Below are 13518 nucleotides of genomic sequence, written 5' to 3' on the forward strand. Positions count from 1 at the left end.
AAATCATGACATCCAAACAAAGGGCTGACATCTGGGTGTGATTTTTGGATTTCATGTCCTAGGACTCTTCTGAGGTTTAAAACCCAAAATTTTAGCCCAAGATGTTGGCAATCCACCCTGTTTTCAGAAGGTTTAGTGTCAGTTCGGGACAAGGACAAAGAAGCAGTCCAGATCTCTAGACCAGAACTGGCATGTGCTGAGGCCTGAGAATGTCTACATGAACTCCTAGAGCCTGCACAATCTTGGGATAATTTCTGTACCTGGGCCCTGGGTCTGACCATGGTTGGCTCTGGATCCTGAAGGAAATAAACAGGGCGAGCACAAAGTAATTCTTCCTATGATAAACCTTCATGTGGCTTAGGGACTTGTCAGCCAGAGGCTGCATCTCCATAATCATGTTTAATAGCCACTGATGGACCAGTCCATGAATGTGTTTAATTGACTTTTTGACTCCCTTGATGTGTTCGGCATCCACAACATCCCGGGGCGATGAGTTCCACAATGCAATTAGATTGTATGGGAAGTGGAAAAAAAACTTCCGTTTGTTTATTTAAGCCTACTGTAGGATAATTTATTTAGTATCCCTTAATTCTAGTGCTATGAGTAATCCCGAACAACATCTACTGTTCATTTTCTCTTGGTCACTCCTGATTTTGTGGACTCTGCCTTAACCATACCCTTCCTTTGTAGCCTGTTTTACACTACGGGAGTTGCTGTGAGTTTAGACAAAAGCCCTTCCTATTTCTGCCCTCTCTTGCCAGGAGAGGGAGAATGCCTGTGCCCTGTCTAGTTCCCTACATCCCTGTTGTGATAATGATGAAGGCCATGGTGCAGCAACTGTGCAGAATGATGCAGCTGAGCAGACCCAGCAGTTGTACAGCCGCATGATAGAAATGATTTGTTTTAGCCTGTCTCTGGTTCTTAACAGCTCTTATCAGGTGCTAAACCTTTCTGATTGCTGCTTAACAATGAGGTGACATTTATTTGTGACCTTATCCACAATGTTTCCTTAATATGCCCCCTGCCAGTGATGGCTAATGTAGAGCTGTGTATGCAGGTATAATACAGCTGGCCTTTTCCCCTGTCTCTGTGTTTCAGTATTGAAATGTCTGCCACTTTCTTGTCCAGCCACTGTGTCATGAGTGACTTGTGCTTTTCTCTCAGTTGACCTGCAGGTTTGAACTCTTCTGAATCATTCCATTTGTCCCTTTGCTAATTGCCTTTTCAGAGTCATTTACAAAAAGCTGAGCTACAGAAATTCCTGTCGGGTCTCGCCTCCACCTCTTGTGACTGCTCTCAATTTTAACCATTTTTAAATCAAAGAAGCTGCTTCTTTATGGTCCCTTGTGTTCTTCAGAAGCCTTTAGAGGAAGGATCTTGAAATGGGTTCATTAGAAACAAAAGGTCATTGTGTCAAGCAGTACCATTGCTTGCCCACACTTGGGGGCACTGTAAGGGACTGCTGGATGCCAACAGTGCAGTTTCACGTCTGGACTGCCCTCCACTCTGAGCTGGAGAAAAGACTCTTTTTTTGCCTCCCCAAAACCTGTGATGAGTCTTCCCCAGTCTTCCACTTCTGTGTACTTCATTACTCTGTTTATATGAGCTTTCCCTCCTCTCCCCCAAAAGTGCACTGTAGAGCTTGTGCTGGGTGATGGCGTGTTTGAGCCCCTTTAGTGCTGCAGGGGGAGTTTAATCCCTGACTGTTGCTCTGCGTCACCAGGATTTATCAGTTTATTGTGAATAAGAGTTAATTTAGACTTTCTACCATGGCGCTACCTTCCTTTGAGATTCCCTTAGCCCTGTGATCACGGATTCTTCAATGTATTTTGTTATTAGTGACTGTGACTTGGAAAATTCTGCTCAGATCTTTTGTGTATTTTTGCATAGTTGCAGATCTTACACTTTAGTCTTTGTTTTTATGTTTTTATTATTTGGACAGTGCTTCTACTTAGAAAACATCATTTTACTGTTAATAGACCTACTTTAAGCTTTACCCTATTTTTTTTCCCTGTTAAGAGGTGCATGCCAACTCTAATGACTTTTCCCATCTCTTGGGTGTGTTTTTTCCTTATTGGTTTTTCCTTTTTAACTTTAAAAGTGTCTGTGCTTTTCGGTGACTCCCTCCCCAAGTTAAACTTTGAGTAGCAGGTTTGCAAGGCTACCTTCAAGATTGTCAGTTTTAGGGTGCAAAGAACCACAGGCAATATAACTTAAATCAAATCCCCTAGTTCCTGCGTGCTGCTCAGGATGTGTTTAAAAAGAGGCTCTCTGCTTCAGATGTCATAAATTACTGCTGGAGGGAGCAGTAGCTTCCTGTCTTAAATGTAGACATCTTCACTGCTGTCAGTTATCCCATCTGTAAATGGAGACAGGCATCTTCTGTTGTTTGTGCTTGTCTTCTTTTATATCCATCAGAGCCTCACTCCTCTCCCTTAAGGTTTTGCAGTTGCCCTGTTCTGGATGGGTGGATGATGGAGTAACTCTAATGCTCTAATGTCTGGGCATGGGACTGCAATCCTGGGGACTCTATGGCACTTGTTGATACAGTTAGGTCGGTTGTGCTCTTTGAGCTTACCTTAATGTATACCTTAATACACAGTTCCTTGGTGCTCAGCTCCTCCACCTGCACAGCCTACTCTCATTCCTATATAATTTGTACCCACTTATTACCATGTTCTGCTGCTTATATTCCCTCCACCAGATCTCTGAGGTGCTGGTTATGTGAATAGCCCCACCTGAAAACAGGGCACTGCTGTTCATTCACCTTGCTTTTAAACCCTTGGTGCTTGGATAGAAGTGCACATATGGTGTCTTGTTCTGTTCTCTTTCTCTCTGCAGGCCAGAGAGGGATGTCTGTTGGGGCTGCAGGCTGCTGTTCTCTCCCTGACTGATTTTTGGCTTCTCTCCTATCCTTTTATTCAAAGATACAAAATTTTCATGACTTCTCCACTGGAGACCACATTTTCCCAAACCACATGTCTTGTCAAACTGTTGGTTTTCCCACAATATTTAGTTTAAAAGACCTTTTTTATGTGCCAGTAGCCTTGATCCATTTTCATGTAGATTTAGTACTTGGATCTTTACTGTATAGGTTCTACCTATTCAAGCCTGACTTCAAGGTACTATACTCTGAACCTTGCAATGACTCTGGATTTCATTATACGGCATTAGAGGAAGCATTTCTGTTACTGAGTTGATCCTGGCCTTTAGCCCCGTAGCTACTAGCTAAATCTTGCCTTGAAGATTGTTCTCTCCATCCCGCATTGGTGGTGACCATGTGGACCACACCATGAGTTCTTCCCCAGCTCAGAGTAGGGGGCAGTCCAGATGTGAGACCACCCTGTTAGCATCCAGCGGACAATTGATGCTCTGGTCCTCAGTTGTCTGTTTCCATTGCACTGACCTTTTTCATCCTATTGACAGAAATAACTGTTTTTCAGAGGCATATCCTTAATATGAAAGAATACCCCTCCCTCCTCCTTAGTTTTTTGGAGCTGCTGGTCTGCATGAGTGCTCCATGGTGCTCTTGAATGTGTCGCTGCTATCTCTCTGGTCCCAGCAGATGTCTGTTTTGCCTGTTCTTGTAGCAAGACTTGGCACTTTAAGGTCCATGGGTGCCCTTCCCAATGTGTAGACCTGAGTGATCTGGTCAGGACCAGCCCTGCCCAGCTGAGTATGTGCAACAAGTCAAATGCAGCTCAAATCCTCAGCATGAATCCTCTGCTCAGGCCTTGTGATCCCATCAAGATAGATTGAATGGGATAATCCTCTGAAAGGGGGTTTCAAGCATCCACTAAACAGGGAAAGACTGAGTAATTTATTCGCTGGAACAGTGCTATAATCAAGTATAAACACTTAGACTTTTTTTCTTTTCATAGGATCTTTACACCTTTCCAAAGCTGCTTTCTGAGAGGTCCTACAAATACCAACAAGAAGCTGGTGTCCTCCAGGGTACCTCCATTCCTGAAAAGAACTTAACTGTTTGTTCTGTTGCTCCATGGCAAGATGAAGTAATAGCCTGTCACTTAGTGATTCAAAATCCCTTCCGTTACGTTCTCACCGCAAATGCAGCATCCTTTGTGAGAAATGGTCTGTGAATTCTGGGCAGTTGCACTAAATCACATAGTCTAAGCATCCCACACAAATGTGAAACAGAACCACATGCGATGCAAGTGTTAATTTTGAATGTTTCTGCAATGCTGCAGTGACTTGCAGTCATTGTTGCGGTGATTTGCATAATTTAAAAGTGAGATATTTTGATTTTTTGTGGAGTGTAGAAAAGCTCAAGAATGAAGCAAAACCTCACAGTGGGCCTGAAAGTTTTTTAACTTCACCTGAACTTTTCTTCCCTCCCCTCCACCCCCGGAATTGATGGTGTCCACAAAGTGGGTACTAGTACCACTATAACTGTGGTGCAGTGTGTGTGTTCAGTCAGAAAATATTACAACAAAAGTTGTCCAGGTCTCTTAGTAAATGAGAGACTTATTTATTTGTTATTAATTAAATCTCCGTCCTGAAGGTATGTTAATTATCTTAGATGTCAGTCTAATCTCTAGGAGAGCATCTTCAAAAGCATGTGGGAAAATGCCTAGGGCATGTGGATATGGCATTTTTCAATTTTATTTGATGCCATACCTTGAAAACAAATGCTAAATTACATTTAACTGCTTGCTTTTGTAAACGTGATGATGAATGTAGCTCTTAGGGTGGGATTTAAACCAGCTGGCTGCAGCCAGAGGATTGTTTTGAGTTAATTCTTGTCTCACTTTAAGCAGTGATTTATTTTTTTTAACCTTTTCTTTCAGTTTGTGGATTCCTCTAGACGTCTCACAGGGCAGATGCAAAATAGAAAGTCCCACTAAGTGCATTATTATATAGTGATGGCAACTCCTCTCTGTTACCTCTCACAAACCATGTAGCAGCAGTCCAGAGATTCCCAGGGACTTCTGGATTTGGGGCAGAAAGCCAGGGGATAAAATTGTCTTAACAAAACATTCAGACTAGATGAAAACTTGCCTGTGATGTGGGATGCTCTGGACTGCTTTTCTCCCTCACAGATTCAGGCACCGTTAAATGGTCACCCCTTGTTTCCAGCCTGATCTCGCTAGTTTTGGCTTCTAGCCTTTGGATCCTGTTATTCCTCTGTCAGACTGAGGAGCCCATTAGCTGTGATAGGCCAATCAAACATCTCCTAATTGATCCAGTGATGTGGTTACTAGTGAAGACAGGCAGATGAACTTGATGACCTGGAAGGTCCTTTCCACTTTTCTGCTCCATGGAAGTAGCGCAGTGTTAATGCCAGAGTGAATCATGGATGTATCTCTGTCCTACATCTTTGGAAGCAGGCTCCATGGCTCCAACAGCTGTAATTAACAAGGTAGAGTGTGTTCCCTAATGTCAGCACACCAGGCAAACACCCCATGGGACCAAACATGTACGGCAATGAATTCAAGAGGATAAAAATATAGTATTTGGACACTGATAGAGTTGTATGCTGCATCTGGTCCTGAGCCAGTGATGAGTGGACAGACATTCTGGACAGCCAGTAACTCCCACAGGGATGAACCTCTGCAGTAAAGGCAGCTGGATGGTAGAACAGGCAGCAGCGCAGATCTAGTTTGCATATAACAGATTCAGAATGGAGAGAAAGGAAAAGGACACTGCAAATGCAGGATGCTTACCTTGCTACAAGCATAGACTTACTGAAGCGAAGGGGGAATTCCTGAGGCAGCAGCTCCATCCCTGTTCCCCGGCCCCAGCGCTCTGTCTGTCACTGAGCTTCCTGTTTCAGTGCTGCAAAGGGGAAGATCTCCTTTTTGGTTCACACTGTATGTAAAGGGTAGCCATGTTTGTACAGATGTACTCGCATGCAATAGCTGGTATGTGGCATCCTCAGCTGTATGACCAGCTCCCACACAAGGTGCAAATAGAACCTTTATGCAAACTTACTAAATCCTCTTCAGAGGGCTCCATTCCCATAGTCCAAATGTTGGATTACAGCCTTCTTTTCCATTAGGAAACAAAGAGTGAATACAATCCCTTCCCTGATTGGATTGTATTCACTGGAAGGGATCACAGGCTGGGAAATCCCAGCAGTCCACCAGGAAAGGCAATTTTGCTGTTGGTCTTGGTGACGAACAGTTAAAGTATGTTCAGCTGAGACACTGGATATTTTAGGACAAGCTGAAAACAAACAGGAGCTGAGGTCCTTTGCTGCATACTGCCTGCTTGAAGTTTTATTGCTTTTTTTACCCTTCTGCCAAGCACTGAGTGGTGATAAAAAAGGGCCAGATCATGATCTAGATGTTCCTTGAAAAACAAGGCTTTCCCTGGCCTTGTTTTAGCTCTGGGATACTGTTGGTGTCTGCTACATGCCACTCCCAATAGCCAATTTGCTAATCAATCATTGATTGTGTGTTCCTTCCCGCTGCTGACATTAGGCATTTGTTAGCTCACCTGCTCCACCATTAGACTGGCAATCCGGCTGCAATGGGATGCTTATTAAGTCGAATATGGGTGCATAGGCTGGTGTGTTGTGTTAAACTGTGTTATTAAATGCAAGTGATCAGGTAGTTAAAAATAACCAGGTAAACCTCAGGATGTAGTGAGTGCATTCCTGGGATAACAGAGCTCTGTTTGTGGATGAGTGCCTGTGGAAAAGTCATGGTTTATAACAGTCCTTGGGGAAACGGGTTGGGTTAAAGGTGTGCTGAACTCCCATGAGGTGCTTGTGCTTCAATAGCAAACAAAAGGACTGAGGATGGCTTGCAGTGGCTGAGGGGCTTCAGATGGCACCAAACAGGATGAAAGAGCCAAAAGGACTCAGAAACACTTTGGAAAGGGTTCTTTCCCCCTCTGTGATGGAGGGTGAGAGGCCAGAGAAGTGCAGGACGAAAGGAGGAGCTGCATTGTAGGTGCATTCCCTGGTGATGTAGAGAAGGAAAATGGCTCATTCCTCTCTTTTATCTCCTCCAGAAGAAAAGCTGGAACAAAAGGCCAGGACAGCCACGGCAATCAGCCATGTCTGCTGAAGATGATGGAAGGTGCCTTTAGCTCAGGAGATCACCACTTGGTAAGTGTTTAGCACTCTTTTTGGGACGCATGTTTCCATACCTGTAGGGAAGTCCAGAGGCAGGCTGGACCTGTGGGATAGGCAGGACTTGGAGCATGTTTCCTGGGCATGGTGTGCCCCAGCTTACTGGCCATGTAGACAGATGTTGATGGGGTGTTTCTTCAGCCTTTGTGCAGTTCAGAGCACAGCTGGAGTAACCTCTTCTCCACTCAGCATGAGCAGAGCTGCTGGTGTCTGGTTAGAAGGTATTAAGTAGACAAGTCCTGGTGTCAGATACTAAAGAGGGCTTTGTCGTGGAACATTAATGTCAGAAGTCTTATGTTTGCAGGTAAGGGAAGACATGCTAGCTGGAATTTGCCATAGTATCCTAGTACTGTTGCCAAAAAGGCAAACACTCCCACCAGAGCATACGGATTGTCAGTTCAGTAGCAAGCATATTAGCTGAAAATAAGGTACAAACTTGCAAGGAATCTAGTGACTGCAGACTTGTACTCTGGAGTATCTGACCACAGTGTAGAGGAGCAATCTCCAGGGTTACCCATTTAATGCCTGCATGAAACTTAGGTTTTGATGTGTGAGTGGAGACAGCTGAGCATTAAGGACTGAATTGAGTTGTTTTCTTTAAGTGTGTTGGACCTAAAGTAATTCCCTGAAATCCTAATGCTTTTCTAGTGATTCCTTTCCCTGCTGAAGCATCAAGGGCTGTGCAATTATCTTTGGTAAGGCTGAATTGTTCTTTAGCAACCAGAGGGATGCTATTGAACGTAATGATGCCACTTGATGGTATGCCTCCCTTTCCCATAGGAAGGTGTTTAAGCTTTTTTACTTCTTGCATAAAGGGACAAGTCTTTCCCTAGGTAGTGCCACATCATCAGCACATCGGGGGAAGGGTGTACAGTGGCTGTAAAGTAATAGTTATGGGTGTATGAAGACATTCTGTGGCTTTCAATTTAACAATAAGGAGCTTTGACCAAATGCAGATATTCATGTCAGTTGTGTACTTGCTCCTAAATTTGGGAGATATGAAAGAAGAAACAGAAGATTATGGAAAATCTGTAGTTCTCATGCAAGCATTCTGTACTTTCAGTTGCTGTTGCTTGTTTTTTAGTGAAAAGTTGATAATTCTCTTTTGAATTTATCCCCTTTGGCATACAGTTCTAGTCACAACCCATGGCAGCAGGTGCCTCTAGTAATGACAGTGTGGTCTTTCACATCCATGCACAGAAATGCCTTATTCTCAGTTCCCTTCTACAAGGCAGAGACATTTGTGATACTGTCTTTCCCATAGGTATCTTCAGAGGAGCAGCTCATGCCTTGAAGGATCACGAGTGGCTGAAGGCACCTGCTGAAGGCACAGGGATAGGGTAGAGATCAGAGTTTCACAGCGCAATTAGCGGAGCGGGGTGCGGTGATACTATAATCTAGGAGCAACCAACACCCACACGGGGCGTGTTTTTGGCCTCTTGCTGCTACTGCAGCGATGGGTTCTGGCACTTGGGCCACCACACCCTGCGGCCAGTTCCAACACTGGAGCCTTTGCTACTGATAAAACATAAATAATAATTTTGGAGAGGGAAAAACACTATGTTCTTGCCCCTTGTTGTTCAGGTGGGGATGGCTGGTGATGAAGGTTGCTGGGTGACATGGAAGGGCTCAGTGCTCACTTGAGGGCAGGTTTTAGTACTCCTCATTGGAGTAGCACTTACAGGGTCCAGCTGGCAGCACAGGATGGGGCAGCATTACTCAAAATGGTCATTCTCTGTTCTGTAGTCCTTAGTGCACTGTGTTCATAGGCTCTCCAGGCACTCTTCTTGCTGTCCACTGGAAAACAATCTCAGGACAGATTTTATTTCCTCTGTTGAAATTCTGCTGTTTCAGTAGCCCAATGACAGTCATTGTCTTTTATTTCCATGTGTGACTTGAAGCCAGAGTCAGAAAAATATTGTACTTTGTTCCCAAACAATAGGGCTGTGTGTTTTTGCATGATGACTCTGGCTTTTCAGCCTGTGTGCCATATTTTACTTCTATCTGTGGCCCATAGCTGGTGCTCAGCTGAGGCTGGAAAATACCCACAAAGAATCTGTGTGGTTATGCAATGCTGCACACGAGGTGAAATTCCTTTGTAACCCCTGCAGGCGATCAATCTATGCCCCGAATGATGAGATTTTGATTACCCTTGTCTAAGCTACAGATACTGTTAACTGCAGTGAAATCAGGCCTCTCTGGTAAGGCTCATCAAAGCACAGATCCTGGTGACGTTCTGAGGCTGCAAGTCCTTTGCAGCTCTGGGGGATGTCGTGGTGCTTTGCCATGGGAAATCCTTTCACTGTGCAGATGTTACTTGCTGTGGCCTTTTGTAGATCAAAACCCAACTCCTGCCGTCTCCAGCCTAATACTTTTCAACAAGCAAATAATGCCCTGAAAGTGTTGACAGGAATGGCAGGCTGCTTCCCTGGAGTCGGCCGGGTGAGCTTGTTGCTTTGACACTGGATCTCCCTCTGAATGTAGAGACTGATTCCAGCATCCCCAGCCCCACATGGCTTTGGTTATAACTTGGGGAGCAACTTTTCTCCCCCAGCAAGTACAGTTTCCCAAGGCAGCTGCATTCTTCTGTGAGTAAAAGTTGTTGAGTTGGGGGAGGCTCCTGGCTGGAAGGTGGGACCTCTCCATGGCCAGACTGAGACTGGTGGGTGGAATGAGGCCTGATGGTGTGTTAGACACTAAGATGTATCTCTCCCATGGATTCCTCCGTCTTATATTTCACATACAGAAAAAGATAAGTGTGTATGTTTGTATATGTATGTGTGTATATACATATATATATAAATCTAATTCAGCAGTAAGCCAGAGCTTTGTGTACCCTTCAGCCTCATGGGAGGGAAGAATTGATAAGCTGATCCGTTTTCAATGCCAGGAGAGATAAATAGGACCAGTTGGTCTGGTGTGCCGTGCAGATCAGCCCATAGATTCCTGTACCAGGCCTGTCTGAGAGATAGCATTTTTGTTTTGACTTGTGAGAGGATCCCTCACACAACAGGGATGAGTTTCAGTCTAAGACCAGGGATGAATAGGCTGAAATAGGTGTGACCAAGAGGATAATGCAGCCTTCTGCATCTTAGTGTACCCATCTGTGAAATGCAAATAATAATAGGGGAACCTTGTAAGGATTCATTAGTCCTTTGAAGATGGCATGTGTTACACACTGTTATTGTGATCTTCCAAAGTTGGCCTCATCCCTGCCTTTTGGACATACACATCTCACTGTTGCTCACTTCCTGATTTATTTCCCCCTCCTCCCTGGCACAGTTCAAGCTAAGTCAGCAGGGCAAAGGCCTGTCCAGAACAGTCAGACACATGTCATGGTGGCTTATGGTCTGAAAGGGTTGCAAAGATGAGACCATGCTCTACTTCAAGTACAGAATGCTAGAAATTGCTGTCTTTGCATTGCAGATGTGACAAGGAGACGCAGGACTTTCTGTGCTGGATGGACTAATGTCATGTAACGCAGTTCATAACCCAAGGTGCTTTTTGTGGATTTTAGATCAGAGGTATATGTAGATTTGGGCAGGAGGAAACCTGATGACAGGGAAGAGACACTGATTCCGGAGGATGCTGTAGATGCTGGATTTAGGGGAAATTGGTAGATTGGGTGCAAAGCTGTGCAAAGCAACTGATCCACATTAAGTTCATCTGCCTCCTTTCCTTTTGATACAGTAAGTCCACTTGACACAGATCATTATTATACATTATTCAGTAAAGATTGTTGCCATGCTCTGGGCATGTTTCTGAAATGCTTATTGCTGCGGCTCCATGGGCGCTGGGATGCATGGGGCTCGCTGTGCACCTGGTTCCCAGAAGTGGATGCTATCAGGGAATTCCTGTCATTCCTCTCCTGGCCTCTAGCAGTTCCCCCTCCTTGGTCACCCGCCAGGGAATCGTGCTCCGGGATGCTGCGAGTTAACGCTTTGCATTTGCCGCGGTGCAGCCAGGTGGCGTGAAGAGCCAGCTCCTGTGCTGGTGAGCTGGGTTGTATTCCCAACACGACGGTGGGAAACGAGCAGCCTCTTGGGATGGGCTTGTCACTGGGTCAGGCCGGTGGAATTCTTGTTAGAGCTCAGGAGGCTCATCCTGGCTGGAGGGAAAGGACCATGGTGTAGACCTTGATCAGTGGCAGTGGTACTTCAGCTTGACCAAGACTTGTTTCCCTGGAGATCTGGGCAGCACTCACCAGAGCTGCAGCAATAGCGGGTACAAACAAGGGAGCTCTGGAACAGTTGCAGTCTAGAGACTCCAACTCATTTCCATCAAGTGGCTGGATGTTCAGCAGCTGGGCTTTGGTCACAGAAGTGCTTGTCCACTGTCATAAACCTTGTTCTTGCGTGGAACGGATGCCATGTTTTTACATGGATGAAGTGCCTCCCAGACTACTCGGAGGAGATCAGTGAGATTTGTAGTTCTTCTTGCAGCTGTGTAACCCATGGTGGGTGCATAACTGGGTGTCTGTGGGAGGCTTGAAATCATCTGTTTGCTAACAGAGATGAATCCTGAAGATGTGCAGAACAGACCTCTGGGCAGCGCTTAGGCAGGTGGAGCCCAAAAAGCTAAGTTAGCTTACAGTGTTAATGTGTGTGCTGATTTTTGCCTGAGATAATTTTCTTCATAATAGCTTATGGGGCTGAGTTTTGGGTTTGTGCTGGAAACAGTGCTGATAATTTGGGGATGGGGTGTTTTAGCTATTGAGCAATGCTTGCACAGAGTCAAGGCCTTTTCAATGAGGAGGCTGGGGTTGCACAAAGAATTGGGAGGGGACCCAGCCAGGATGGCTGACCCCAACTGATCCAAGGGATATACCATACCATAGAGCATCATGTTCAGCATACAGAGCTGCAGGAAGAAGGGGAGGATGTTCTGAGCGATGGCGTTTGTCTTCCTAAATCACTGCTATGTGTGATGGATCACTCCTTTCCTGGAGGTGGCTGAACACCTACCTGTGATGAGAAGTGGTGAATGAATTTCTTGTTTTGTTTTGCTTTGCTTGTGTGCGCGGCTTTTGCCTTACTTATTAAACTGTCATCTCAACCCACGAGTTTTCTCACTCTTACTTCTTACTCTTTCAGTTCTCTCCCCCATCCCACCAGGAAGGAGTGAGTGAGCATCTGGGTGGTGCATGGTTCCTGGTTGGGGTTAAACCACAACTCTGACAGCACAGTTATATACCCTTGATATTTCTTATTTGACAGCTGCCCAAAGTGAGCTGCAAGGGGGTGCTGGCTCCGAACCTGAAGTGTAATAATGTTCAGAAACTGATTAAAAATGGGTGACTTTAGTCCTTGCATTTTGAAATGTCTCACTTTGGAGGTGTAACTCATGAAACGCTGATGAAGTTGAGAGCTCTGGTCTCTGGCTGTGAAGCCAAATACCATCTAGTCTGGGTTTCCTTTGTTAAACAGGCTGAACAACTATTCCTCTTCTCTTTTAGCCCTGAGAATCTCTGGATTGTGAGAGAGGTGTAGTGGTCAGTTGAAAAAGAAGTTTCAGTGTTTCAGAAATCAAGCGTTAAGCAGTGGTGGTGATGGGGTTCCTCTGAGAGGGAAGAGATGGCAGGGAAGTAACAAGTGTGTCAATCAGGACAGGAAAGGACAACTATGGTGGGAATATAGGCATGTCTGTGGTTTTATTGGAAATACATGTGATTTAGTTTTCCTACTAGTGTTACTTTCCACTGGGTATGAAGGAGTTTAATTCCCTGAGAAAGGAGAGCAGGCCATGGGACAGTCTTGAAGGCTGTCTGTGCTTGTGTGAACGGGACACCTGGAGAGATGGCATCACTTGAGAGCAGGTGCTGCGAAGGTTGTGGTGGTGTGAGCTTGGCTGGTGGGCAGGAGGAAGAGTGAGCTGTGCTAGCAGCACAGAGACAAGCATGTGTTGCTTTCCCAGTCTGGTCTAAGGACCCAACAGTGATGCCTGGTAAAGTCCCATTTGCCTGCTGAATTATGTTGATAATACTGAAGTCACAGCAGTGAGTGCAGAGGTGTGTGTTTTCCAGTGGGAGAAAAGACAGTGCTGTGAAAGGGGGCTGTCCCTGGCCACCCCCGCATACCCCCTCACAGCAGTGCCAAAGTAGGTAAAATTCGGGCTGCAGATGCTTATCAGAGTTTGTTTTGTCCTGCTGTGGTGGCTTTGGATACCTGACCCAAAATGCTGCCTTCCTCTAGGGTAAGAATGGGGCTGCATAAGTTCATGCCTTTGAGCATTAAGGGCAGCCTGGAGACTGGCATTCAAACAATGGAAAGCTAACAAAAACCCGACAACAATAAAACCCAACCAACCACCCAAACAAACCTTCACTGTCCTTACACACACACCTCCTCCTCCCCTCAATCACAAACAACTTTCCCATTCTCGCCCCAAGACAACTCTCAAAACAAAGCCCCCAGCTGGTT

General features: G+C 45.3%; 1 long non-coding RNA gene across 2 annotated transcripts in view; it reads left to right on the forward strand.

Annotated features, from left to right (window-relative positions):
• Nucleotides 1–7255, forward strand: part of LOC130600506 (uncharacterized) — a 48595-nt gene extending 41340 nt beyond the window's left edge. For both annotated transcript variants that reach the window (XR_008972473.1, XR_008972474.1), the window contains exon 3: nucleotides 6979–7255. This is a non-coding gene — a long non-coding RNA (uncharacterized LOC130600506). The remainder of the gene's footprint in view (nucleotides 1–6978) is intronic.
• Nucleotides 7256–13518: the final 6263 nt, after the last annotated feature.

The sequence above is a fragment of the Pezoporus wallicus genome, unplaced genomic scaffold (assembly GCF_028554395.1).
Source record: "Pezoporus wallicus isolate ANWC-B61680 ecotype Strahan unplaced genomic scaffold, APGP_CSIRO_Pwel_v1 contig_6354, whole genome shotgun sequence".
NCBI classification, from domain to species: Eukaryota; Metazoa; Chordata; class Aves; order Psittaciformes; family Psittacidae; genus Pezoporus; species Pezoporus wallicus.